The sequence below is a fragment of the Puma concolor genome, chromosome D4 (genome assembly GCF_028749965.1).
Source record: "Puma concolor isolate L17-30 chromosome D4, mPumCon1.1.hap2, whole genome shotgun sequence".
NCBI classification, from domain to species: Eukaryota; Metazoa; Chordata; class Mammalia; order Carnivora; family Felidae; genus Puma; species Puma concolor.
In genome coordinates this window covers 84,353,918-84,381,852 of record NC_141679.1, presented here as the reverse complement: position 1 = coordinate 84,381,852, position 27,935 = coordinate 84,353,918, and the positions used below count along the sequence as shown (strand labels likewise).

The 27,935-nt window shown below is 38.7% G+C and overlaps 1 protein-coding gene across 4 annotated transcripts in view; it reads left to right on the top strand.

Annotated features, from left to right (window-relative positions):
- Nucleotides 1-27,935, top strand: part of NR6A1 (nuclear receptor subfamily 6 group A member 1) — a 232,593-nt gene that overhangs the window by 159,309 nt on the left and 45,349 nt on the right. The gene's annotated exons all lie outside the window — the stretch shown is intronic.

Below are 27,935 nucleotides of genomic sequence, written 5' to 3'. Positions count from 1 at the left end.
TGTGTTTATAGAGTCTAAGAGTTTGCCAAAAGTTTGGTTTCTTGTAGGCAAGCTCTGTTGAGCTATAGCCAGAAGAGTTTCAGATTTGAGGTAGTTTGTAAATTTCTGGGATATTAACTGATGAAATAGATAGTCCTAGGAAAGCTTCCTAGCCCCTTGCAGCATGGCTAACATCTGCCACGGGCAGCTTTGCAGTTTCATTCTCACTCTGAAGATGGACAAACTGGGGAAGTGGGACCGACTTCCTCCCAAACAACATTATTCTTTATAGTAATACTCCCTCTGCGTTCTTTCCCAGCACCATATATGCCGGAATTATTACCTTTATTGGTTTTTAATGTATATTAGCGGAAACCACAAAATTTGTTGAAATTATCAGTTATATGCAAGACCTATTATTTTTCATTTTGAACAGCTTCCTCTTCTTCCCCCAATATTCACAGAAATTCCTTTAACCTGGGTATACTAGCTTTTCCAGAAAGGAGTCATTTAAGAAGTAAGATTTGCTGTGGATCCATTGGAATAGGAGTTTAAGTATAGGCAGAGATACCAGAGCTGTGGTTACGTAAGTTTGGAAAGGATAGCTCTGGAGGATTTGGATATTTTTCCAGCCAGCTTGAATCTCTTAGTGTCATATAGTCCACAAGTTCTGAAAGAGAAAAAAGATTTGAAGAGAAAGTTCTCACTCAGTTCTAATTTAATTAAGTATTGAAACTTTGATTTTCTTGGCTGTTCAATGACAGAAAATAATTTATGGTACTAAAACAAGGACTCCTATAAAACAAGGAAGTGAATTTTAAAATTTCCACCTGAGTCTTCCATATAAAATTCTAGCAAAGCAAAATGAATTATCCCAGCTGAAGGAGATCTTTGGAAGCTTAAAAAGCAAAATCGGACTACTTACAAAAGAGTGCAGTGAAAATGCTACTGTAAAAAAGTGTTGCCTGGTTTTAGATATTGGGCCCTTGTCCATTTAAATTAACCTTTGTCACAGCTGGGCATACAAATGTTTTGTTTTAGTTCACAGAGGGTTAACTCTATTCAAGCTTTCACTGTGGCAGGCCTGATCTGTGGAGTCATACAATCTGGTCTTTCAGCCCTGCCAGTCGCTAGGCAGGAAGTCTTATTTCTTAAGCTATCTTTCAGAATGGGGGGTTGGGATTTGGAGAAAGGTGGGGGAAGGGCCTTGGAGCATCTGTAAGGATCAATAACAGAGAGTGAGCCGCAAGAGAGGCCATTGTGCACACTTCAAGATAGATGCAGCCCTTGTGCATGGCCCCTGCCTGGCAGGACAGACACCTAAAACCAAAACAATGCCACCAAATGAATTCCTTGTGAAAATCAGATTGCTCTTAAAGGAGAAAATACTTTAAAGAGTGCCCTTTTAATGTTGGGAATATTCTCATTCCTCAACTTGCTAGGATCAGGCAGTCCCCACTAGAAATAACTCCAAATTGATTTTTAAACGGCTTTTGTCCTCATGCTAATACTGTATTGAATTGGAGAGGGTGATCATTTTGGTCTTAGTCACATGCATCAGTGCATTGAGTAATCTTTTTTCTTTCTCTTTCTTCCCCCCCCCCCCCTTCTTCCTTCTTTCTTTTTTATTCTAATGTTTGCTTTACCATACTGGCGTTGGAGGCACCATTAAGGGAATGAAAAAAACCAAAATTTGGTTAGGATTTGAGTAACACATGTGTGAAATCCCTCCCCTGGCAGCTGGTATTGGCTCTTGAAACTTCATCTGAACTAAACAGATGCTCTTAGTGCGTTATTTTGAGATCATTTAAACCAGACTCATAGCCAAGAAATCTTCAAAAATCATAGGTCTTATTTTAAAATGCATTGAAGTCATGATATCATGCCACCTTTTACAAATATCATATGGGTATTGATTGAACAGAGATGCCTGAGCTTGGAAAAGTGAGCAGTTCCACCAATGAAATTATGATTTTAAAAGCACAACCAAGTATGTTGTAATTTTACTCCCGTCCAGATTTTCATCTTTTGAATTCTTCTTTCCTAAGCCCACCTATAACATTCCTGTTTTACTGTATCCTTTTTTCAGAGGACTAAGGCAGTGGTTCAGTAGGTGCTTTTATGATGCAAATTCTTTATGGCTGTTGGAAAGAGTAATGGAGTCATTGCCGCCTCTCTTCCACTAAACCCCCAAAGTATTGGTGACAACTGATGGTAACAGCTGTGGAAAATGGAATCATAAAGAGACTCTAATATCCTTCTCCCCATTTGAAATCTTTCAGGAATAAATGCATAAACCAACTTAGGGTCCATAATGTGACTTGCAGATACACTATGGAATAGGGTGGGGAGAAAGACCTGCAGTTGAAATGAGCCCCAAGTGTAATTTTATGCTTCTTGAGTTGAGACCTGACATATTCACCTGGACAGTTTTGAGACTTGAGAAAATACATAGACACTTAACAAGATCATCTGGATATTTTTAACCCATCCCTCACCTCTACCCTTATTCTGGGAAAAATGATGTATTAAAAGAAAATCTAGGTTAATCATCACAGACTCTCCTTGATATCATTGTTTTTGCCTCTCTGATACATTATAATTCTGCATTAATATTTAATTTAAACCAAGGGATCAATTCTTTTAATGGACATTTTCCTGAGATACACAAATATTACTAACAAAACTTAGAAGTTCAGTTACCGTTTACATTGTATTAAAATGGGGTATGAAACCTACCATGACCCTTTGAACAATGTGGTCTTTAATGTGCTTTAAGGGGGAGGGCCTAGGGAAGGAAAAGCCATAAAAGTCTTCAGGGTTCAAGATGAGGTTGGGATTTTATCCCATTGCCTTTGTCATTTTCACACACAAACATCACTGCAATCATGTTTGATTTAGCATCCTTAATACAATGAGGTGGGAGAACAAAAGGATATTAGAGGCATAAGTATGGAAACCAAATATTCTCTCTTCCCCTCCAGATTTTTTCAGATCATTTTGTTTTCCCTGTCTCCCCTGCTACTGGGATTTCCTTTTAAACCAATGAAATCCATTCGTTTTTAAGGATCTTCTCTCTGCATGCCTCAGTGGTTTTTTGAGCAATTGAAAAACAAGCCACTCCTCAAATATTTTTTAGCCATGTGAAAAGCCCTTTCCCAAAGACTTGGTAAAAACACCATAATTAGGAAAAATGCATCTACTCCTATTTCAAGGTTGAGAATTTGGGGGCGTTCCTGATGCACAGCTGTTTTACATATTTTGAAAAGCCTGATAGATGTAAAGGTCATTGCTAACTCTAACAAGGTCTTGATGCTCACACTGTCATCCAAGGACCTTGCATTAATTAGGATGAGAAGCATGGAAGGTCAGGAGTCAACTGACTGGTGGGCCTCTGTGAATTGTCATTGGGGCCTGGAAGAATTCCTATAGGATTTTTAGGTGTTAAAACAAAACAAAAACAAAAACAAAAATAAAACCTGCTGCAGCTTCCATGGCCTCTGAGCAGATCCCTTGGTCTGTGTGGTAAGAACTCATTCCCTGTTGCCCAAATGGCTCATAAAAACTTGGTTGCATCTGTTGCTTTGCTATGTAGCCTTCCCAGTGTTGGGTAAAGAGAATGTCAGCAGCCTGATTCTGTCACTTGGCCAAGTCACTTGACCTCTGTGAGCCTCAATTTCCTCGTAGGTGCAACAGGGGATAGTAATAACCAATCTCACAGGGTTGCTATAGGAATTAAATAAGAGAACCTCTGTCACAGCGCCCAGCGCATGCTTAACATGCCTTGAAATTGGAATGAGTTTTGAAAGAATGGCAAGTTTAGGGAGATTAGGAAGGAGAGGATTCTTGGTGAGCCTGTAGCTGGTACTATTTAATATTCCAAGTAGGAAAGCCTGCCCCTCACCTCCCCCATGCCTCCATTCAATGAGCAACGTTTAGGGAGGGGCCCTTTGGAAATTTAGCCTTGAAAATGCTGTACAACTAGTGAGACAAGCTGCTGAGCCTTCTCCTTTACAACCAGTTGCTATGCTAATAATCTATCCCTGAGCTAATAAAAATAATTAGTAATGAGAGGGTCTCTGCAAAAGTTGCAGGTTTTTTTTCCCCCTGAGTCTTTTACAGTTGGTTGATTGGAAGAAAAAGAAGAGAGGATGGACTCTAAGTGAGCAGATTAAGTAATGGTCAGGAAAGAAAGGATAGTCAAGTTAGTCATCTCCTTCCATGTGTTTGGTAGATAAATAGATGCCAAGACAGTGGCTATGGCCATACTTAATAGCTCCTTCTTAGAAGCTTTACCATGAGCTGGTAAAGTTGAGAATACTGTTAGCATGCTAATCACTGCACTATTTAACTTTGGAATCTTCAGTCTCCCTGCCTTCTGGGGGTTGAGAGCTTGTATTAGTGGCTCATTATTCTGATCTCTGTGTATAAAATTATAACTTATGTAGCCAACATTCATTGAGCATTTACTGTGTTCTAAACCCTGGGAATACAGGTGAATTAGAACTGTAGCTCCCCTTTTGGAATAATGTTAATGTTTCTTAACAGATACTAACAATTATGGGGAGAGGCGGAACATTGGCTGCAAAAACATTATTCAAAACCGGCAGAAGGATTTGTTTTCACTTTGGGGCCCTGGATTTCTTTAGCTTTTTTTTTAATAAGCTAGCTACGTATTTCTTGAAACATCTTTGCTCTTCCAAATGTATGGTTCCAAAATAGAATATTCAAATATTTTTCTTAACATAGTAAAATTAGAGTCCTGGATTGCAATTGGCAAAAGTGTGGAAATACTCTAAACACTGTTACTCTGTTTGCATCCTATTCACTGTTAGCAAAAATGTTTTCCATTTGTGAGGTTTCAGCATGTTCTTTCAAAGTAATGGCTACAGCAACCTAGCTTTGCTTTCCAAAGGAGTGGATAAGTTATGGGTAACATTAAATATCAATTACAGTTCATTAATCACTCTATACAGCAAATGCGTGTTTTGGACATTAAAAAAAAATATCATCCCAGTGGCCATTTAATCCCAAAATGCATGCACTTGAGTCAGTGTGGAAAGAGTATGTTAAGTGAAAAGTTTGGCACCCAATAGGTGTTAGTCATGGAAGTCTTGGCTGTATGTGTATGCACACACTCTCGTATGCATTGATGGGTTTTGTTTTTTAACTTTGCCATGAGATACTTGCTAATTGCCTAGCATTCTAGGTTCCTTTTGAATAGGCAGATACCAGTATCTTTGGTTTCATGCCTACCTGCCTTTTGGAATCATGTACACTAAAATACTTGCCATGAGGTTGCCAGTCTGATAATAGAGAAAAACTACCCACCATAGAATAGGTTTAATACAGAAAGTTCACCATATGTCATATGCTGAAAAATAATTCCGTTTCTTTGTTCTTTATTTCTACCAACCGTTAGTCTTACCCCAAAGTAAGAGAATGATGACTGTCTAGGGAGTCTTGAGGAGTAGGGGGAAGGAGTGCTAGTTTTATGAAAATATTGATTCAGTGCCTCAGGGAGCAGAACTGTTTGGTTCTGATGGCTACATTAGTAAAATTGTGTGTGTGTGGTGTGAGAAGGAGTGCTTATGCATTGTTTAAGTTTCATGATTTTTGGTCTTAGTGATAAATATAGAGAGATTCTACCACTTATTCTGAACATTGTTTTACACATGGAAGTAGTTATAAAAGCACTTTTTGGCAAATAGTATGAGAATCTCCAATAATGCACATGTCTCTGTTCTGGGCCCATTAAGCTAAATCTGGTCAGAAGATTTCCTTTTGGTAAAGCAAAAGAAAATGTGGCAACTACATTTTCCATTCTCCTAGAACATATGGTTTCACTTAAAGCATGCTAATTGGTCTCTCTTCAACCAAGACCTTAGAATTGGGCAGGGACCTAGGGAGCTGAGTACTGAGCTTTTAAGCATTAGCACAAGGTGTCTGAACTGGCCCACTAGTTTGTCATCTAGAGTTCTTATAAACTGTGCACTTTGATTTGCAAGTAGGGAAGCTATACTGTTCATTCATTCAACTGACATTCACTAGTGTTTGCTCTGTGCTTGCTATACATTAGGGATGCAGAAAAAGTAAGAATCTCTGTCTGCTCTGTGGACCATATAGCCTAGTAGAGACAAATAGGTAAGTGCAACAGTGTTGGAGGAACAATGATAGCAATCCTGGAGGGTACAGAGGTTATTGCAGAGGTAGGAGTGCTCATTTCTGTTTGGGCTATCAGGTTAGACTTCAACCAGGAAGGCATCATGAGGGATTGGTTGACATTTGCCAGGCCAGTAAAGGGAGGGAGGGTCTCCCAGGCCGAAAGAGGAGCATGAGCAAAGGCCTAGCAATATAAAACAACCTGACTGGGTATGGGATGAGTTATAAGTAAGGCCCATATAGGTCAGGAAAATTGGTTGGTTCTAGACGCAAGGGATGCCCTAGAGAGAGCTTTAGTCTGTGAATGGATTCCTCTACCCCTGTTGAGCCTAAGAGAGCCCTGTTTACATTCTTCTTAATCCTCCCTTTGCAGATATGTTGAAGAGATTAATGTAGTACTTTGTTAGAAAGGAGCACAGATCTGCCTCAAAGCTAGAAGCCTGGACACCACTGCTGCTGGGATTTAGGGAGAGCATGCTATAGCCTTACTTAACCCTGTTACAAATTGTCAGGTCTTCTAGAGGGAAAGGGTTTGGTTAAATGCTTTTAAGCAGTTATACCCTCTGCCTAGGGTCATCTGTGCTCTGTGGGAATGTTCCAAACAGAAATGGAGTCTGTTGTATTTTTTTAATGAATGGAGAAATAGAGTCCTAATAATATCTTACCCAGACTCTTTGACTAGTTAAGACTAAGAGTTTCTTTTAGTTGTCTAGGGAAAGCTGTATATGTTTTTACTGAGGTAGTCCGTGTAGTTTTACTTCTATCTAGGTGAAATAGTTGATGATTAGTGACTAAAATATTACAGTGGTTTTGGTAGTATTTAGTATTGTTTACGTTTTAAATTTTAAATTTTATTTTAAAATTAACATGCAGTAAAATTGAGGAGTCTTGAGTTGGTGTACAGTCTCTGAATATAGATTTGTATAAACTACCACTACAATCAAGATACAGAACAGTTTAACCCCCTAAACTCCCTCATGCTACTATCCCTATGTGGTCATACCCTCACCTTACTCCTGACCTCCTAGCAACCACGGTCTGGTCTGGTCTGTTCTCGGTTACTCTAATTTTTTATCTTCCTGACAGTGGAAGTGTATAATATGTAACCTTTTAAAGCTGGCTTCTTTCACCAGTATAATGCCTTTGAGATTCATCCAAGTTGTTAACCTCTATCAATAGTTGATTCTTTTTTTACTGAATAGTATTCCATTGTACGGTTGTTGATCCATTCACCTTTTAAAGGACATTTGGGTATCTACTTTGGGGTGATTATGAATAGAGGTACTATAAATATTCATGTACAAGTTTTAAGTGTGAACCTAAGTTATAATTTTTCTGTGATAAATTACTAAGAGTAGACTTGAGGGGGTCATATGGTTAAGTATATATTTAACTTCATAAGAACCAGGGCTCCTGAGTGGCTCAGTCAGTTAAAGCGTCCGACTTCGGCTCAGGTCATGATCTCGAGGTCTATGAGTTTGAGCCTCGTGTCGAGCTCGAGCCTGGAGCCTGCTTCAGATTCTGTCTCCATCTCTCTCTCTCTCTCTCTCTCTCTCTCTCTCTCTCTCTCTCTTTCTTTCTCTCTCTCTCTCTCTCTCTCTCTTTCTCTCTCTCTCTCTCTCTCTTTCTCTTTCTCTCTCTCTCTCTCTCTCTCTTTCTCTTTCTCTCTCTCTCTCTCTCTCTCTCTCTCTCAAATATAAACAGACATTTAAAAAAATTAACTTTATAAGAACCTGCCTGTTTTCCATAGTGGTTGTATCATTTTACATTCTCATTTGAAAGGTGCCAGAGTTCTGGTTGCTCTAGATTTTTATCATGACTTGGTATTATTATTTTTTTATGTATGTATGTATGTATGTATGTATGTATGTATGTATGTATTTATATGAAATTTATTGTCAAATTGGTTTCCATACAACACCCAGTGCTCATCCCAACAGGTGCCCTCCTCAATACCCATCCCCCACTTTCCCCTCCCTCCCACCCCCCATCAACCCTCAGTTTATTCTCAGTTTTTAAGAGTCTCTTATGGTTTGGCTCCCTCCCTAATTTTTTTTTTTTTTTGGTATTATTTTAAAAATTTAGCCATTCTAATATGTAGTGGTATCTCATTTATCTAATGGCTAATGATGTTGAACATTTTTTCATATACTTATTTACCAGTCACATGTCCTCTTTGATGTAGTGTCCAAGTCTTTTACTTTTGTTTTTTTTTAATCCTTATCATTGAATTTTGAGAGTTCTTTACTTACTAAAGATGGAAAGGGCATACAGTTAGTAGTTATGGAAGCCATTTGCTAATATTTTGAGGCAATTTTTACTTTTAGTTTTTTGAGAGAGAATATGTGCAAGCATGTGTGTGAGCAGGGGAGGGGCAGAAGGAGAGAGAGAATCTTAAGCAGACTCCCCGCCCAACATGGAGCCGGACACAAGGCTCTCTCCCAACTGTGAGATCATGACCTGAGCCAAAATCAAGAGTTGGACCCTTAACTGACTGAGCCCCTTCCAGGCAATTCTTAAAACCATAGTTTATGCATCATATCTTTTACAATGCTCAGCCTTTTTCTTTAATAGCCAACCTGTACTTTATGACACGTGGGTTTTTCTCACAATTCTGCAGTGCCTTGTGGGATTTAGGAATGTTAAACAGTTGAATTGATATATTATGATTTAGCCCTCTGTAATCCTCTCCCTAGATATAAATTGCTCTCTTGACAATGAGAAAGGATTATTTCCAGTATATGGCATGGTGAGTAGAGGAAGGGTAGAATTATTAGATCAGGTCAGAGAATTAGGATAGGGCTTGATCATATAGGGCAATGGAATTTACTTGAAGTGCAAAAGGAAGTAATTAGAGCATTTTGAGCAGATTGTTTTTAAATATTATTTTTATTTTAAAAGGTTTTTTGAGCATTTAATTAATTAGTTCATTTATTTATTTATTTTTGAGAGAGCAAGAGAGTGCACAAGTTAGTGAGGGGACAGAGAGATAGAGAATCCCATGAGGGGCAGAGAGAAGGAGAGAGAGAAGCAGGGCTCGCCTGAAGTAGGACTTGTGCTCATCTGAAGTGGGTTGAGCAGATTTTTAAAAGACCCTTCCCACCCCCTACCACACTGGGGATGGGTTAGAAAATGGATTGTAGGGAGGCCAATAGTAGACCAAATGGTCATCCAAGTGAGAAATGATGGTAGCTTAAACTAGGGCCAGTAGTACTAGAGATGGAGAGTAAATTTGAGATCTGTTTTGGAGGGAGAATTGATAGGATTTGTTGATGATTTGGATGACGGAATATAAAACAAAGTACAGGGATTAAGGAATGACTCCTAGATTTTAGGCTTGAGCAACTAATTGGTATTGGTTTCAGTTAGTAATATGGAGAATGTTACCAAGAAACATGTTGATATAGGACACAGGAATAGAATCTAGAATTACGTTCGGTAAGTTTGAGATGACTGTTAGAAAGCCAGATAGAGTGTTAAATATAAGGCAGTTTAGATGTCAAAGTCTGGAACTCAAGGGAGGTTTTTGGTTAAAGATGCACGTTAGGGGAATTGTCACAATATAAATGGAAGATTGAGTGCTTTAAAGAGGGGATATTGGTGGAAAGGATGTCCAGGGATCAACCCCTGAAGATATGTCAACATCCAGGAGTTCCAAAGATATTCTGTAAAAGAGATTGAGAAACTAGTAGTCTGGGAGAAAGTAGGAAAACTTGGAGAATGGTATTCTGAAAGCCAAGGTAGAAAAGTGTTAGAAAAAGGAAAGAATTCAGATACTTGTCCAATTTCTTTCATTCATTCAGCAAACATTCCTGAGTACTTTCAGTTTATAAGCCTACGTGGATAGGCCCTTGCAGTGATCAGGACAGATAAAGTGCTGGTCCACATAGAGTTTACATATATATTTTAAGGATTTCACTGTGAAACTATATAGCAATTCTGAGGCCCATCTAATATTCATTTCTGATATTTAAATTTCAGAAAGTTGCCTTGAACACTTTAACACTAAAGATGATTCCACAGTATTCCCAATTTCTGCAAAGAGTTACTAGTTTACTAGAATAGAAAGCTTGGTGTGCAAATTCATGTGATCTAGAATAATAGCCATTGAGTGTTGTAGATACATAGGTTATTTATTTATTTATAATTAAAAATTATTTTATTTTATTTTTTTAATATGTTTTTTAAATGTTTATTTTTATTTTTGAGAGAGAGAGACAGAAACAGAGCACAAGCAGGGGAGGGGTAGAGCGAGAGGGAGACACAGAATCTAAAGCAGCTCCAGGCTCTGAGCTGTCAGCACAGAGCCTGACGCAGGGCTTGAACTCATGAACTGTGAGATCATGACCTGAGCCAAAAAGTCAGACGCTTAACCAAATGAGCCACCCAGATGCGCCCCCTCTTTTTTTCAGAGAGAGTGAGTGAATGCACATGTGAGCAGGGGAGGGGCAGAGGGAGAGAGAGAGAATCTCAAGCAGGCTCTGCACTGAGCATGGAGCCCCAACATGGGGCTCGATCCCATGACCCTGGGGTCATGACCTAAGCTGAAATCAAGAGTCAGATGCTCAACCGACTAAGCCACCCAGGTGCCTCTACATAGGTCATTTAAAAACTAGTTGAGGGGCACCTGGGTAGCTCAGTTAGCTAAGCATCCGACTTCAGCTCAGGTCATGATCTCACAACTTGAGAGTTCAAGCCCTGCGTCAGTCTCTGTACTAACAGTTCAGAGCCTGGAGCCTGCTTCCTATTCTGTGTCTCCCTTTCTCTCTGCCCCTCCCCTGCTCGTGCTCTGTCTGTCCTGTCTCAAAAATAAATAAATGTTAAAAAAATTTTTTTTGAACCAGATGAAATGCAGAGGTAGCTACAGTGTAGAGGTTACTTATGTAAACATGCACTAATTAATTTTCTGGACCTCAGTTCCTCTAGGTTGGGGAACTAGTGTTTCTCAAGCCCCCTCTGGCTTTGAAATTTAACGACTGCAAAGTCCAGGATCACATAATCAGAGAAGTCACAAATGGTAATATGCATAACTGTAAACACATCAACTCTCAAAGTCAGTAATATCCTCATAGGTGAAACCTTCAGTAGCCAGATCAGTCTCTAATTCGGTGTTTGATGGTAGAAGCACAAGATTTTAATAGCTGGAAGCTACACTATAATGGAAGTCCCTAAGAGCCTCTTTGAAATGAATGCAAAGACAATTTTGTGTATGCACACTTTCCTAAAAGAGATTTTTGGCAGCTCTGCCTTAACCATTTGGTAGAATTGCACTATGTGTATTTTCACCTTGCTAACAGAGACCTGTAAATTAAACTCAAAAGCATGGAAGATATTTCTTTCTTTATTTTTAAAAGATTTTATTTTATTGCTAAAATTTTTTCACTCTTTATTTTTGAGAGAGTGCACGTGAGCAGGGGAGGGGCAGAGAGGGGGACAGGGGATCTGAAGGGGGCTCCACACTGACAGCAGAGAGTCGGATGTGAGGCTTGAACTTACCGTGATACTATGACCTGAGCTGAAGTCAGACACTTAACGGACTGAGCCACCCAGGTGCCCCAAGATTTTATTTATTTATTTTTAAAATGCATTTTTTTTCCAAGTTTGTTTATTTATTTTTGGGAGAGACAGAGACAGGGTGAGTGAGGTGGGGTGTGTGTGTGTTGCGGGGAGAGACAATCCCAAGCAGGCTCTGTGGTGTCAGCACAATGGGGCTCAAATTCAGGAAACCGTGAGATCATGACCTGAACTGAAACCAAGTGTCGGACGCTTAACCAACTGAGCCACCTAGGGACCCCTAAAACGCATTTTTAAAATCTTTTTTTTTCACATTTATTTATTTTTGAGAGAGAACGCGCAAGCACGCACAAGTGGGGGAGGTGCCAGAGGGGAGTGGTAGGGATAGGATCCAAAGTGGGCTCTGTGCTGACAGCAGAGACCCTGATGCAGGGCTCAAACTCATGAACCATGAGATCATGACCTGAGATGAAGTCAGATGCTCAGCCAACTGAGTCACCCAGGTGCCCCCAAAATTTTATATATATATATATATATATATATGTATGTATATATTTTTCCTAATTTTATTTATTTATTTATTTATTTATTTAATATTTTAAAATTGATTTTACCTACAGCTTGTTTTACTTATTTTTTTAATTTTTTTTAATGTTTGTTTATTTTTGAGACAGAGACAGAGCATGAGTGGAGGAGGGTAGAGAGAGAGAGACAGACAGAATCTGAAGAAGGCTCCAGGCTCTGAGCTGTCAGCACAGAGCCCGACGCCGGGCTTGAACTCATGAGCTGTGGGACCATGACCTGAGCTGAAGTCGGACACCCAACTGACTGAGCCACCCAGCTGCCCCGTGTTTTACTTATTTTTTTATTTTTATTTTATTTCATTTAAATCCAGGTTAGTTAATATATAGTGTAATAATGATTTCAGGAATAGAATTTAGTGATTCATCACTCACGTATAACACCCAGCACTTATCACAAGTGTCCTCCTTATTGCCCCCATCTATTTAGCCCATTCCCCCAACTGACACCTTCCCAGCAACCCTCAGTTTGTTCTCTGTATTTAAGAGTCTCTTAAGCTTTGTCTCCCTCTCTGTTTTTATATTATTTTTGCTTCCCTTCCCTTTTGTTCATCTGTTTTGTACCCAGGGTTTTATTTTTAAGTAATCTCTGTTCCCAATATGGGGCTTGAATTTACAACCTTGAGATAGAGTTGCATGCTCTGAGCCAGCCAGACACCCATGGAAGATATTTCTAAAAAGAGCTGTGGCATCTAGGTGGAGAAATAATAACCATAGCATAATAAAAAGCAACTACATTTGTTGATCCGTATCTTCATTTCTAGCACTCTACAGGCCTATTACATATTTTAATCGCTTCATTTTCACAGCAATTCTGTAAGATGAATATTTTTATCTTTATAGATAAGGAAACAAGCTCAGAGAGATGATCACACAGCTAAAATAGTGACTAGCTAGGATGCAAAGCGGGGTTGCATTTTCTTTTGACTTTATAATTACAGCAAAAATAAAACATAAAAACAAAATAACTGCAAAGATAATTTACTACAAAAGCTCAATAAATAAATTTTTGGTTCTCTAACCCAAGCAGTAATCTCCAAAACTTAGATAGATGTGAAGGGGAGCAATCAAGCTGCTGAAGAAAGCCAGATATGTGAAGCTACTATATCAATACCTGATTGATAGGCAAACCCAGTAGGCCTCAGGCATGCCAGAGTTAGACATCACTCAGGTGAATTAGGATCCTTCTTCATAGGCACCCTGAGCTTTAGAATATATACATATGGCACTTTGTTTTACATTCCTATATAGTCCTTGTAGGAACTTTTCAGGAGGAATCACTGTCCTCATTTTACTGATAAATATCCTGAGACAAAATGGTGATGATATGATAATAGTAATAATACTAGCTTACATTTATTGAGCTTTTTTTTTTTCATTTTAAAGATTTAATTTTGGGAGGGGGCACCTGGGTGGCTCAGTCGGTTAAGCATCTGACTTCGGCTTAGGTCATGATCTCACAGTTTGTGGGTTCGAGCCCTGCATCAGGCTTTGTGCTGACAGCTCAGAACCTGGAGCCTGCTTCAGATTCTGTGTCTCCCTCTCTCTCTGCCCCTCCACCTCTCACACACTCTCTCTCTCTCTCAAAAATAAATGAACGTTTAAAAAAATGTTTTTTTAATAAACAAAGATTTAATTTTTTAATGTAATTTTTATACGTGGAGCTTGAACTTAACAACCCCGAGATCAAGAGTTGCATGCTCTACCAACTAAGCCAGCCAGTTGCCCCTATTGAGCATTTACTATGTGCCAGGAACTTTGTATGTATTAACTCTGTTCTAACTCAATCCTCACAGAAACCTAGTGATATAAGTACTATCATTATCCTCATTTTATAGATGAGAGAACTGAAGCAATATGACCATACATTTAATAAATGTAAAAGCTGAGCTTTTAATTCAGACAGTTTGACTTCATGGCTTATCCTCTTAATCACGGTGTTTTGTGGTAATTATTTCACAGTATATGTAAGTGAGGTCATTATGCTGTGCACTTTAAATTTATACAGTGCTCGTATGTCAGTTACATCTCAGTAAAACTGGGGGAGGCGAGTATAAATATCAAACCAGAGCTAAAAAATATAAATTTTGATATAAAAATTACTGTATTTACTATATTACTTTTTAATGTGTAGAGAAATGACCAGCCTGAGGTCATAAGCCTAGCTTCATCCTACCAATTTTGTATAAAAGCTGGAAGTACAGATATAGAATGTGGGTCATCGGCTTCTACTGATGATCCAAAGCTAGGAGGGAAAGCTCATACCATCTAAACAGTCAGGAACATCAGGGCAACTCAGACAAAGCAATAAACGAAATCTTGTATTTGGTGCCAAGGCCTAAGCTTATCATTACAGGTTGTGAATGAGGCTGCCTAGCAGCAAACATGAAAAAAAGCTTAGGGGATCTGAGTTTGTATTTGTATACACTAACTATTGATCAATAATAGTAATCCATTATCTTTTTTTAATTTTTTATTTAAAAAAAAAAATTTTTTTTTTAACGTTTATTTATTTTTGAGACAGAGAGAGACAGAGCATGAACGGGAGAGGGGCAGAGAGAGAGGGAGACACAGAATCGGAAGCAGGCTCCAGGCTCTGAGCCATCAGCCCAGAGCCCGACGCGGGGCTCGAACTCACGGACCACGAGATCGTGACCTGAGCTGAAGTCGCCGCCCAACCCACTGAGCCACCCAGGCGCCCCATAATCCATTATCTTTTACGCAGTATAGTGTATACTTTCACAAATACATTACACCTGCCTTAAAGGTGATAAACCGGATTTATATTAATTAAAAATACAGTAGGGATGCCTAGGCTCAGTCAGTGGAGTATACAGCTCTTGATCTTGGGGTTGTGAGTTCAAGCCCCATGTTGGGTATAGAGATTACTTAAAAATTTTTTTAAGTCTTTAGAAAAAAACCCCAAAACCTGGTATACAAAAGGGAATAGGAAGAATAGGCTCCCTCTCTGCTCTGGACTCATCAAGCAACAGTAGATTCTTTTTTATTATTTTATTTTTAAGTACTCTCTACATCCAGTGCGGGGCTTGAACTTACAGCCTCGAGATCAGGAGTTGCATGTTCTGTTGACTTGAACCAGCCAGGTGCCCCAAGCTACAGTAGATTCTGAGCAATTTATTTTCATATGATCCTTACAAGCAGGCACATGTCCAGAGGGAAAGGCAGATGATCAGTATGATAAGGGGACTGGAAATCATGTAAGTATGCAGTTAGTCACTTGTTGGGACTAGTGGTATTAAACTCCAAAGGCTATAAAACTCTTGGTGAAAAAAGGGAGAAAGCAGGCTTGTTCAGATTGGATTGAGATTGAATTGAGACCAGTATGTTTCTATTACATATTTAAGCTTCAGGAGTCATAGCAACTACTGGCAACTCTTATAAACCAGGAGGTATAGCACTTCCGATTCACTTTATCCCCACCCCTCATCGCCACCACTACCAGAGGTGAGCATCCTCTCCTTTTCTAGAACAAGACCATCTCACTGGTCACATTTACAGTTCCATCAGAAGCTAGCAATCCATTTGTCCCCATTATAAAGTCTTAGGAACAGAAAATTTCATTGAACCAACTTGGGCCATTGTCTTTTTTCAGTCCAGTTAGTGGTAGCCATTACCTCTTCTAGTCAGCTTATCTAGCAGTGCAAACTTGGTGCCTTACAGGCCAGGGCAGTGGCTGTTCTCAAAGAAAAGAGGATTGGTGTAAGCTGAGAAGACAGCCCAAAAGATGTCTATTACATATTCTATTCTCTTACCGTCTACTGCCTTCTGACAATCTCATGCATTCCTGTAGCCTCCCTACAGAAGACTCCAAGTCAGTCTAACTCTGGAATTGCAAGTTCTAGCATTCATCAAGGCCTATCCTCACCTCCTTCTATCTCAGACAACCACACCCCTAAAATACATTTAAATACCTACTGCCAGCAAGCCTCTTGCCTGCATTGTTCCCTCAGGCTGAAATTCCCTTTGACATACTTGTGCTCTAAGGCCCAGTTCAGGTGACACCTTCTAGATAATCTTTCCTTTGGCTTCCTCATCTAGCTCTAGAATCACTCATTTCTCTGTGCCCAGTATATCTTCTCTTTGTAGTTTAGTGTTGACTGCTCTGTATTGAAATTGTGGGATTGATGTCTGTGTCCTCCACTTTGGTGAGGTACATGTGAAGAGCTCAGGGGAGCTCTCAAATATTTATTCAATGAATAAATGTCAAGAGATGATTTGAAGGAGGAAGTAATAATTATTACATAGGGAATCAGTGTCTACTTTATACTTCCAATTTCAGAAATACTTGTTGAGAGCTATAGTGCATGGATCCAAGTTATTAATGAAATATCTATATATTTTTTTCAGAGAAGACTCCCCAGGCTCAACCAACTCTTTTTTTTTCCCTAAATGAATAAGGGATCCCTTCAAAGTTTCCAGTAGCAATCCAAATAGGACAAACCACAGATTTGCAAGGTCTTATCTCCAACTGGAAAACCTAAATTGACATGAATATGAAAACTGTTTCACTACAAATAAAAACCTGATTCCTAATTCAAAGGTTCCTACATATAAGAGAGTGACAGGAAGGAATTAGGGACTGTGGTCTGAATTTTTATTTTCTTGGCCCTAGCTGTTGAGTAATGGGGTAGCATTTTCTCTGGACTCTTTTATTTCCTGTGGCTTCAGCTAATTGTAATTTGTGAACAATTTCATCTTTGTGTTCAGGCCTAAGCAGTTAATGACAGTAACATTTTCTTTTGTCTTTTGTTTTTCTTATTTATTTTTTTTAATATTTATTTTTGAGAGAGAGTGAGACAGAGTATGAGCAGGGGAGGGGCAGAAAGAAAGAGACACAGAATCCAAAGCAGGCTTCAGGCTGAGAGCTGTTAGCACAGAGCCTGATGTGGGGCCTCGAACTCACGAACCATGACATCATGACCTGAGCCAAAATCTGCTGCTTAACTGACTGAGCCACCCAGATGCCCCTTGTCTTGTCTTGTCTTGTCTTGTCTTATTGTGTTGTGTCTTGTCTTTTTTCTTTTTTCTCTTTTCTTTTTTTCTTTTCTTTCTTTTTCTTTATTTCTTTCTCTCTCTTTCTCTTTCTCTCTCCCTCCCTCCCTCCCTCCCTCCCCTTAGCCCTTAGCGCTACACACAGCACAAGGCTCAAACTCACAACCCTGAGTTCAAGAGTTGCATACTCCACAGACTGAGTCAGCCAGGCACCCCCCCCCCCCTTTTTGTCTTTCCCATCTTTTATTCAGTGACCTGTAAGGATAACTCCTAACACCTAGTCCATGCCAATCTTGTGAACTGCTCACTTGTTTTCATTCAACTGATAACATTTAAAAAAAAAATCTCCTCTGAGATCCTCCATATGTGGCCTCTGGAAATGGATTTTTAGAGTGGTATGTGCAGTAGAGGAGGAATATGAGTCGAGGAGGATTCTCATGATTTTCACTCATTTCTGTTTAAATTCTATGTTTACAGATGAAATTTTGAGGGTACCTGTTCCCAGTTTCAAGGACTTCATTTCAGGTGGTTGTGACCTGTGAAACTGAGTGCAGTCGTATTTAGAATGTGCAGCTCATCGGGGGAGTTAGAACCAGTAATCCAGTTGAAATTGTTTTAAATACTTTTTAGCCAGGCAAGTTCCAGATTGCCTTAGTTGTCAGTATAATTTTGGTCAAGTAAGCAGCTGTACTCTCCATTTCCTAAATCTGGCCTTCATCACAGTCTGAAAAGCAGGTTTTGATAAAAATCAGTTTCCATTTGTAATTTGCGTAACCTGAGCCCTTGGAATGAGTAAAATGTCCTTCTTGGGGTGGGAGAGGTATTTTTGTAACAGTAGGGCTGAGTGGAGATGTGAATGCAAGAGAAATTTTGGTAACAGGCTTTTATCTGTATTTAACCAAATTAAAGTAGAACTAGTTGCTAATATGGAGATACTAAGTGATCACTCACAGGATGGTAAGAATACATCTAGTTAGTTTTTTGTTTCGTAGATTTTGTTTCAACTCCTGTTGTTTCTTTGGTTTGGGGAAAAAAGGCAGCAGTAACACTGGGGTTCGGTTTTGATATATTCCATCCTTCTTTTCCTGCCCCCTACTCCTATAGGAAATAGTTTGGTATAATGGGAGGTCTGTCTTTGGAAAAGTAGTCACTGACTCACTATGTGACCTTGGGCGAATCACTTTACTTTTCTGACCATGGCCAAGTAACTTATCTTTGTCTTACTAAGAAGAAAAATTTAAATGTTAAGTTTTTTTTTTTTTTTTTTTACTTTTCATGCAGGTTTTTATTTTGAACATATGCCTGAATTATAGTTCAATCTCCTCTTAAGAGCCTTTGTTCTTATGTTTATCTTCTTTTAAATCCATATGCATCTCTCCCAGTTAAAATAAACATCTGTTTAAAATCTGTTGCTTCTTCCTATAAACTGTTTTTCTGTCACTCTTAAATGGAGTGACACTACTCAATAAAACACTGCTGATTTTATTTCTTCACCACTCACCTATTTTTTTAAGATTTTATTTTTTAAATAATGTCTACACTCAAAGTGGGACTCAAACTTAAAACCTTGAGACCAGGAGTCACATGCTCTTCCAACTGAGCCAGCCCCACCACTCACTTGTTTTTAATTCAGAATGATTTTTGTTCTGACCAGTTTACCCAAAATCTCATTAGTTGGTAACCTTTGAGCCTTTTCTTCTTTCTCACACGTTTTGACCTGCATTGCATTTGACAATACTCTCTTGTTTATGAAACGCTTTTGTTTCTTATCTTTCTCTTAATCATGGATTATTCCACCTATGTCTTCTTTGATCAAGTCATCTCACTTTCCTTCCATAAACTTCTTACCTTCCCCTGTGTCTCAGTTTTATCCTGCCGTTGCTTCTCTACACATCCCCTTCCTCCTTAGAGTTGTAGCCTGTTGCCATAGCTTCAGCTCTTCCATATGTTGCAGATTCGGCTCCGGTCATGATCTCAGGGTCTGTGAGCTCGAGCCCCGCGTCAGGCTGTGCTGACAGCTCAGAGCCTGGAGCCTGCTTCAGAGTCTGTGTCTCCCTCTCTCTCTCTGACCCTCCCCCGTTCATGATCTGTCTCTCTCTGTCTCAAAAATAAATAAACATTAAGAAAACAAATTTAAAAAAACAAACTAAAGCCATTGATTTTGTCCCTCACTCAGCTGTTACTTTTTTTCTGTTAGTGATACCACTTTTCTCACAGCCACCTTAGTGTAGAACCTCAAGTTCATTTTTGATTGATCCTTTCCCCATTCCTCTTACCCACAGATGCCCATGCCATTCATCTTGTCACAACCCACACATCATTGTAAGATTGATATTCCTAAAATATTGTTTTGATCCAGATATAATCTCCATTTAAAACTCTCAGTAGTCTTTTATCAGGATAAAATGGATTACAATCTATTCCAGTTTTCTAGACTTCTCTCTGACCATTCCTTTATAAGATCACTCTGGGGGCGCCTGGGTGGCGCAGTCGGTTAAGCGTCCGACTTCAGCCAGGTCACGATCTCGCGGTCCGTGAGTTCGAGCCCCGCGTCGGGCTCTGGGCTGATGGCTCAGAGCCTGGAGCCTGTTTCTGATTCTGTGTCTCCCTCTGTCTCTGCCCCTCCCCCGTTCATGCTCTGTCTCTCTCTGTCCCCAAAAAATAAATAAACGTTAAAAAAAAAAAATTAAAAAAAAAAAAAAAAAAAAGATCACTCTGCTTGACTGTACATCAATGTAGTTTGCCCAGACATACCTTACATTTGTTTTCCTTTTTTTCCCCCGTTGCTGATGTCCTTTCCCTTTCCTGAAGTGCCCTGCTCTTTTGTTTTCAACTTTTTTACTATGAAATATAACACTTGGGAAAAAGTACATAAATGCAGTTTCACAGCTTTTAATGAATCAAGTCAAGAAATAGAATGTTGCCAGGATTCAAAAGCTCCTTTCCCCACCCCCAGCAGTGTTCTCACTATATGTCTCTTTCCCATCTGTGCCTATTTTTGTTGTTGTTGTTTTAACTTATTTAATATGAATGAAATCCTATAGAATGGTTCGGTTTTTGGGTTTTTTATTCGATCTGGCTTCTTTTACCCAACACTGTTTCTGTGAGTCATCCATGTTGTTGCAGTAGTTTAATACCTTTATAGCTGTATAGTGTTACCCTGTATGAATAAACCTATTTATCTATAGTCATGTTGACTATAGATAACTGTATATAGTCAAATAGAGTCATATTTGGGTTATTATTTTTTGTAATGTTTATTCTTTTTTGAGAGACAGAGAGACAGCGTGAGCGGGGGAGGAGCAGAAAGAGAGGGAGACACAGAATCTGAAGCAGCTCTAGGATCTGGGCTGTCAGCACAGAGCCCCATGCAGGACTCAAACTCACAAACCGTGAGATCATGATCTGAGTTGAAGTCTGATGCTTAACCAACTGAGCCACCCAGGCGCCCCGTATTTTTGGGTTATTTTTAATTGCAGCTTTGACAAAGCTTGCCATTATGAACATCCTCAATTTTGTCCATTCATACACATATGCATGCATTTCTGTCAGGTATATACCTGGAAATATAAAAAGGTATATCTTCACCAGTAATAATGACACGCTGTTTTCTTTTCTTTTCTTTTTTTAGTTAAAAAATTTTTTTTAATGTTTATTTATTTTTGAGAGATAGAGTGCCAGCGGGGGAGGGGCAGAGAGAGGCTCCAGGCTCTGAGCTGTCAGCACAGAGCCTGATGCGGGGCTTGAACTCACAGACCATGAGATCAAGACCTGAGCTGAAGTCAAACACTTAACCAGCTGAGCCACCCAGGTACCCTGGGACATGCTGTTTTCTATAGTAGTTGGACTAATAAACACTTCTATCAATAACATATGAAAGTTAGTTTTTCCAAATTGCCATCATAACTTGAAATCTTTTTTTTTTTAAATTTTTAGCCATTAGTATGTTATTGTGGTTTTAATTAACATATCCTTGTTTACTAATAGATTTGACATCTTAAGTTTATTGATGAATGTGGATAGTCTCCTTTGTGAAATGCCTGTTCAACTTTCTTGCCCAGTTTTCTGCTGGCTTGCATTTCTCTTAATGTTGTATAGGAGTTTCATATTCTTGAATATTGGCTCTTTGTAGTTTGTGTGTATTGCATTTATCTTCTCTCATACTTTTCACTCTCTGGATGTTCTTCATTGTAATGTAGTCTAATTTTATTAGTTTTTCCTTATGATTAATGCTTTTTGTGGCCTGTTTTAAAAATCTCTTCCTAATCCAAGATCATGAAGGTTTTTAAATTATCATCTGAGAGGTATGTTATTTTGCTTTTGACATTGGAATCTAGTTGGAATTAAATATTTTGCCTGGTGTGAGGTAGGGTGAAGTCCCATTTTCTTTCCATATAGAGATCTAATTGTCCCGTGCTGTTCACTGAAAAGACTTGTCATTTCCTCACTGCTCTGCTGTGCCAACTTTACCATAAATTAAATATCCATAATATGCCTGGTTATGTTGTGGTATGGTATGTCTTCATTCAGTTCCTTTGGTCTATTTTCTATCCCTAAGCTGATAAAACATATCTTAGTTACTGTAACTTTAAAATGAATATTGATATATGGTAAAGTCTTGTTTTTCTCAACTATCTGTGCTCTTTTTGTTCTTTTGTGTTTCCCATATACATTTTACAATTATCTCAAGCTATACACAAACATACAGAGTTGGGATTTTGAATGGGATTTTACTCTATTGATCTTTACAGTAATAACTTGCAGTATGTTAGCGTAGTATTTCTCTTCAGTTACTGAAATCTTCCTCAATTTATCTTAGAAATATTTTATATTAAGTGTTTTACAATTTCTCCGTAGAGATCTTGCATGTTTTTATTGGTTTGCATCCTAGCTATTTTATATTTCCTTGATATTATTGTAAGTGGCAGGTTTTTAAAAATTTTATCTCTTTGTGGATGGTATTAGAAATATGGTTAGTTTTTGTGTATTTCTTATTTCACTGTGCTGTCTAGAACCTCCAATACTTACACTGTTGAATGAAGGTGTTGACAATGGCCCATCCTTGTCTTATTTCCAATCTTAAAAGAAAAACTTTTGTAAGCATGTCACCATTAAGTATGATATTTGGTTTAGGTTTCTTTTTTTTTTTTTAAATTTTTTTTTTTCAACGTTTATTTATTTTTGGGACAGAGCATGAACAGGGGAGGGGCAGAGAGAGGGAGACATAGAATTGGAAACAGGCTCCAGGCTCTGAGCCATCAGCCCAGAGCCTGACGCGGGGCTCGAACTCACGGACCGCGAGATCGTGACCTGGCTGAAGCCGGACGCTTAACCGACTGCGCCACCCAGGCGCCCCAGTTTAGGTTTCTTTAAATAACCTTTATCATATTAAATAAATAAGTTTTTTTTTTTTATTCCTAGTTTGCTATGAATTGAGAGGTAATGTTGAAATCTATCAAAGCCTTTTTCTTTTTAAATTAAAGCACTATTTATTGCTTTGAAGGTGGATTTTTTTAAACAAAAATACTTTCTAAAATGTTTCATAAAGTTGCAGAAAAAAGGTTCTAATCTTACAGAAAACTTGTATCTAACAACCACAACACAACTAACATTTATTGCATGTTTGCTGTATATTAGGCATTGTAGTAAGCACTATAGTTTAGTGTGAAAGTTCTCAGATCCTGGTGCAAGTTTGTCTGCTTAGAATTCTGGCTCTACTGCCTATTAGCTAGGGGACTTTGGGCATATTTCTTATTCTATGTGTGCCTCAGTTTTTTCATCTGCAAAATGGAGATAATAGTAGTATCTACTACATAGAGTTGTGAGGAAGGAGTGAATTATATGTAATACGTAAAGAACAGAACTTGTTACATAGTGCCAGCGTGCATGTTAGCTATTATCATTGTATTCCCTAGTCCGTGAGGCGAGTACTGTAGGTATCTGTTTTACAGTTGATAGTGAGACTTAGAGAACTCAGCTCAGTTACAGAGCTGAGAAGTGGAGAGCTGGAATTCCTACTTGATTAAGTGTCTTAACCCACCAAGCCAATGTATTTCAAACCTTTTACACTTTAATCCTTAATACATTGTGATCCAGTACTCCACCACACATACGTACACACAGTCACACAAATGAACACACTTCATTTGAAAGAAAGGTTTCAGAATATTTTACACTTACTACATATGAAGCACTTTGATATTTTCTATTTCATTTCCTCCAAAAATGCTAGTCATGATGCTGTGGGTTATGACTTCTAATTTGGAAAGCCATACCATTTATTCATTCATTGTTCATTCATTTATTCTACAAAATGAGCATCTTCTCAGTAGCAATCATGGTGCCAGATGTTACTGTTAATATCTTTGATTGAGACTTAACCTGCAGTGTAACTTTGGTTAGGTGTAACTAAGGGGTCCTGCCGCTTATACAAAATAAGAACCTAAGTATTGTAAAATTCTGGTCAGATTGATGAACAGATTAGTTTATAAATGTCTTTGTTCTCCTTTACTTATTGTTCCTGGTAAATAATCCATTTATTTGAGCAGACATATGTCCGTGGTCCTCTGAGATGTTGCTAGGGCTCTGTACATGGTTCAGATTGTTATTAATTTTTCTAGGCCAATGATACCAGCTGCTTTATTCATCGTTTTCATTATTTCCTTTGAATTTGATATATCTGCCTCTGAAAATTAATCTGTGTCCATAGAGACCCCAACCGAGCTCTGCTTTTGCCCTTATCTGTTTCAGCAGGAGTGTTAAAAGTTGAAGAAATGTATGTATGTATTTAATATTTATTTATTTTGAGAGAAAGAGATTAAAAAAAAAAATTCCCAAGCAGGCTTTGTGCTGTCAGCACAGAGCCCGGTGCAGGGCTCAAACCCACAAACCATGAGATTATGACCCGAGCCGAAATCAAGAATCAGACGCTCAACCAACTGAGCCACCCAGTGCCCCTGAAGAAATGAAATTTAATATGATACTTCCTGTTACCTGCATGAGAATAATTTTTGGCTTGAAAACAAATTCTTAAGATTATTCCTAAGGTTTGAAAAACTAGCAAAGACCAACATCTTATCTTATTTCTAATAATGCTCATGTATGTTACATTTATTTATCGTGAGTAACCAGCAGGCTCCTTTTAGAACATTGTGTAGGAACCAAATTATGGGCAGATCATGACTCTTTAACATATAAAGGGGTTAAGACATAACTTGACATTGTATCTGTGGATGTTTCTGTGTAACTCATCTTGATAGTCTTGCTAAAGCTCAGTGAAGTATATTGGCTGTTTTAGAAAGGAAGGAGATTCTTCTCAGAGGAAACCCAACTTGGAGAGAGCTTTCCAGCTGCAAATTTAAGACATGACTTTATATGCCAGTTATTTCTTCTCCCTGTACCCTCCTCTGTCTTCATTTATCTAAGTGGTAGTCATACTTCAGAACTCACCTCTTCTAGGAAATCTGTCACTACCTTCCCCTGCCACCAGACTGAATAATACTCTTTTGTGCTAAATTTTAAAAGTTTTTTAGTTCAAAAAAAAAAAAAAAAAAGACAAGCAATAATAGTGTTGAGTACTTTAGAATTTACAAAGCTGTTTCATTCTAATACCATGAGGATGCTAGAGTTCCATGTCATTTATAAGCAGTCTGTTAATTCCTTGGTTCTCAAAACAGTTATTTGAAGAAGGTACAATAATATTATCTACATTTTGTAGATTAGAAACTGAGATACCTCTGAAGAGGTTAAGAAACCTTCCAAAGTCACACAGCTAGCAAGTGACAGCCTAGTTTGAGCCAGAGTGTAACTCTAGAGCCTAGGTTCTTAGTCTGCATGTTCTGCTGCCTCTATTCAAGAGATCTGGAGAGCAGATCATGCTCTCTTTCCTTTCCATCTGTGAGTTGAGATTTACCTTGCTGTAGGCCTTGAGATCAACTCTACCTCCCTATCCAAGCCTGTTCTCTTGACTGCCACGCAGGTCTGTTCACCTAATTTCAGTCTTTTCAGTTAAAGCATAAAGTTTAAAAGTTTAAAGTTCTTAAAAACTGTCTTAGTTTACACCTTCCTCTCTCCTTTTACTCTTGAGGAGAGGGGCAAGAGAGGAAGATTCCAATAGCTTTACTTTTAATGTTTGCTTTTTTCCCCTTAATACATCAAGTTTCAGAATAATGAATTAGTGTGCAAGTGACCTCCATGGTAACTAATGAGGTTTTTCTTTTTAATATTATTGTAAATGCATTGATTATTATCTTTGAAGTGTTTTAACCCACTGCTGTCATTATTCTTTTTGACGTATATAGGTTGCTCCATTTTAGGCGAGTGGGAGGCTTTTTGTGTTGCTTCCTATATTCTTCTTTGTTTGTGTTTAAGTTTATTTCTTTTGGGAGAGAGCATGAGTAGGGGAGGGGCAGGGAGAGCGAGAGTCCCAAACAGGCTCTGCTTTGTCAGCACATGAGCTCAATCTCATGAACTGTGAAACCATGACCTAAGCCGAAATCAAGTGTCAGACGCTCAACTGACTTAAGTCACCCAGGTGCCCTGCTTCCTATATCTTTTTGATGTAACATGATCCCATATTAGTCTTGGGTAGCACAACAACACTCATCCTATATATATTCTGCCTCAAATCTGGAATCAACCATTTCTCTAAGGAGTCCAGGCTCCTGTTTGTAGGAAATGGTATTCTCAAAGGTCACTATCTGAGCCCTTCTAGTACTGCTGATCAAGATAAATATTCATCTTCTCTGACAAATTAGTAAGTCTTCTCTCTCCTACACTATTTTTTACTCATTGCTGTTTCTGCAGCTAATGAACTACCTTGTGCAGAGTTTCAAATACCTGCTGTTTTTCAAACCCTCAGGTTTTTTGTCAACTCCTCTCTTATCTTTCTGACTTCTGAGCAGTATAGTTACTATGATCCATAGTCTCCAATATGAAGTACTTAGTTGCCTAATTCTCTTTCCATTGCATTTTAGGTAGAATAATACAGATTAAGAACGTTGATTTAATAAATTAACAGTGCTTAATTAGGAATGGTTATGAATATTTCCTTTGTGTTAGTCTCACTAGTCAAAGCATGCTGTAGATGCTGTAATGAATCTGAAATTTCAGTGAGTTATATGACACATTCGTTCATGATATCCTTATATATAAGATAGAGAAATGCAAGCCAGACTAGAGTGTCTGGTCTAATCTAGAGGCAGCGCTAATTGAGCATCTATTTCCAGAATGCTAATGGTTAAGTCAGATTGGAGAAGGGTCTCTCACAGCTTACCAGAATGCCACCTTCTGTTTATTTATTACTATATATTAAAACATTTTTTTGAACATTTGTTTATTTTAGAGAGACAGAGCATGAGTGAGAGAGGGGCAGAGAGAGAGAGGGAGACATAGAATCTGAAGCAGGCTCCAGGCTCTGAGCCGTCAGCACAGAGCCTGACACGTGGCTCGAACCCATGAACTGTGAGATCATGACCTGAGCTGAAGTCAGATGCTTAACCAACTGAGCCACCCAGATGCCCCATTTATTATTATTATTATTATATATATATATATATATGTATATATATTTATTTAATTTAATTTTTTTTAATTTACATGCAAATTAGTTAGCATATAGTGCAACAGTGATTTCAGGAGTAGATTCCTTAGTGCCCCTTACCCATTCAGCCCATCCCCCCTCCCACAACCTCTCCCATAATCCTCAGTTTGTTCTCCATATTTATGAGTCTCTTCTGTTTTGTGCCCCTCCCTGTTTTTATATTATTTTTGTTTCCCTTCCCTTATGTTCATCTGTTTTGTCTCTTAAAGTCTTCATGTGAATGAAGTCATAGGATTTTTGTGTTTCTCTGACTAATTTCACTTAGCATAATACCCTCCGGTTCCATCCATGTATTTGCAAATGGTAACAAATCATTCTTTTTGATTGCTGAGTAATACTCCATTGTATATATATATATACCACATCTTCTTTATCCATTCATCCATCAGTGGACATTTGGGCTCTTTCCATACTTTGGCTATTGTTGATAGTGCTGCTATAAACATGGGGGTACATGTGTCCCTTTGAAACAGCACACCTGTATCCTGTGGAGAAATGCCTAGTAGTGCAATTGCTGGGTCGGAGGGTAGTTCTATTTTTAGTTTTTTGAGGAACCTCCATACTGCTTTCTGGAGTGGCTGCACCAGCTTGCATTCCCATATTCTTATATTTTCAATGTATATTTATTTATTCTGAGAGAGAGAGAGAGAGAGAGAGAGAGAGAGAGAACGAGCACAGGGGAGGGGCAGATGGGGATGGAGAGAGAGAATCCCAAGCAGGCTCTGTGCTGTCAGCCCAGAGTCCGATTTGGGACTGGATCACACAAACCGTGAAATTATGATATGAGACGAGATCAAGAGTCAGAGGCTTAATGACTGAGCCATCCAGGTGCCCCCTCCCCTTTTAATGTTTATTTATTGGCCACATTAAAAAAAATGTTTGTTTATTTTTGAGAGAGAGAGCGTGCAGTGGGGAGGGGCAGAGAGAGGGAGAAAGAGAATCCCAAACAGGTTCCACACTTTCAGCACAAAGCCCAATGCAAGGCTTAAACTCATGAGTTGTGGGAGCATGACCTGAGCCAAAACCAAGAGTTAGACACGTAACCAACTGAGCCACCCAGGTGCCCCACCACATTTTGTTTAATA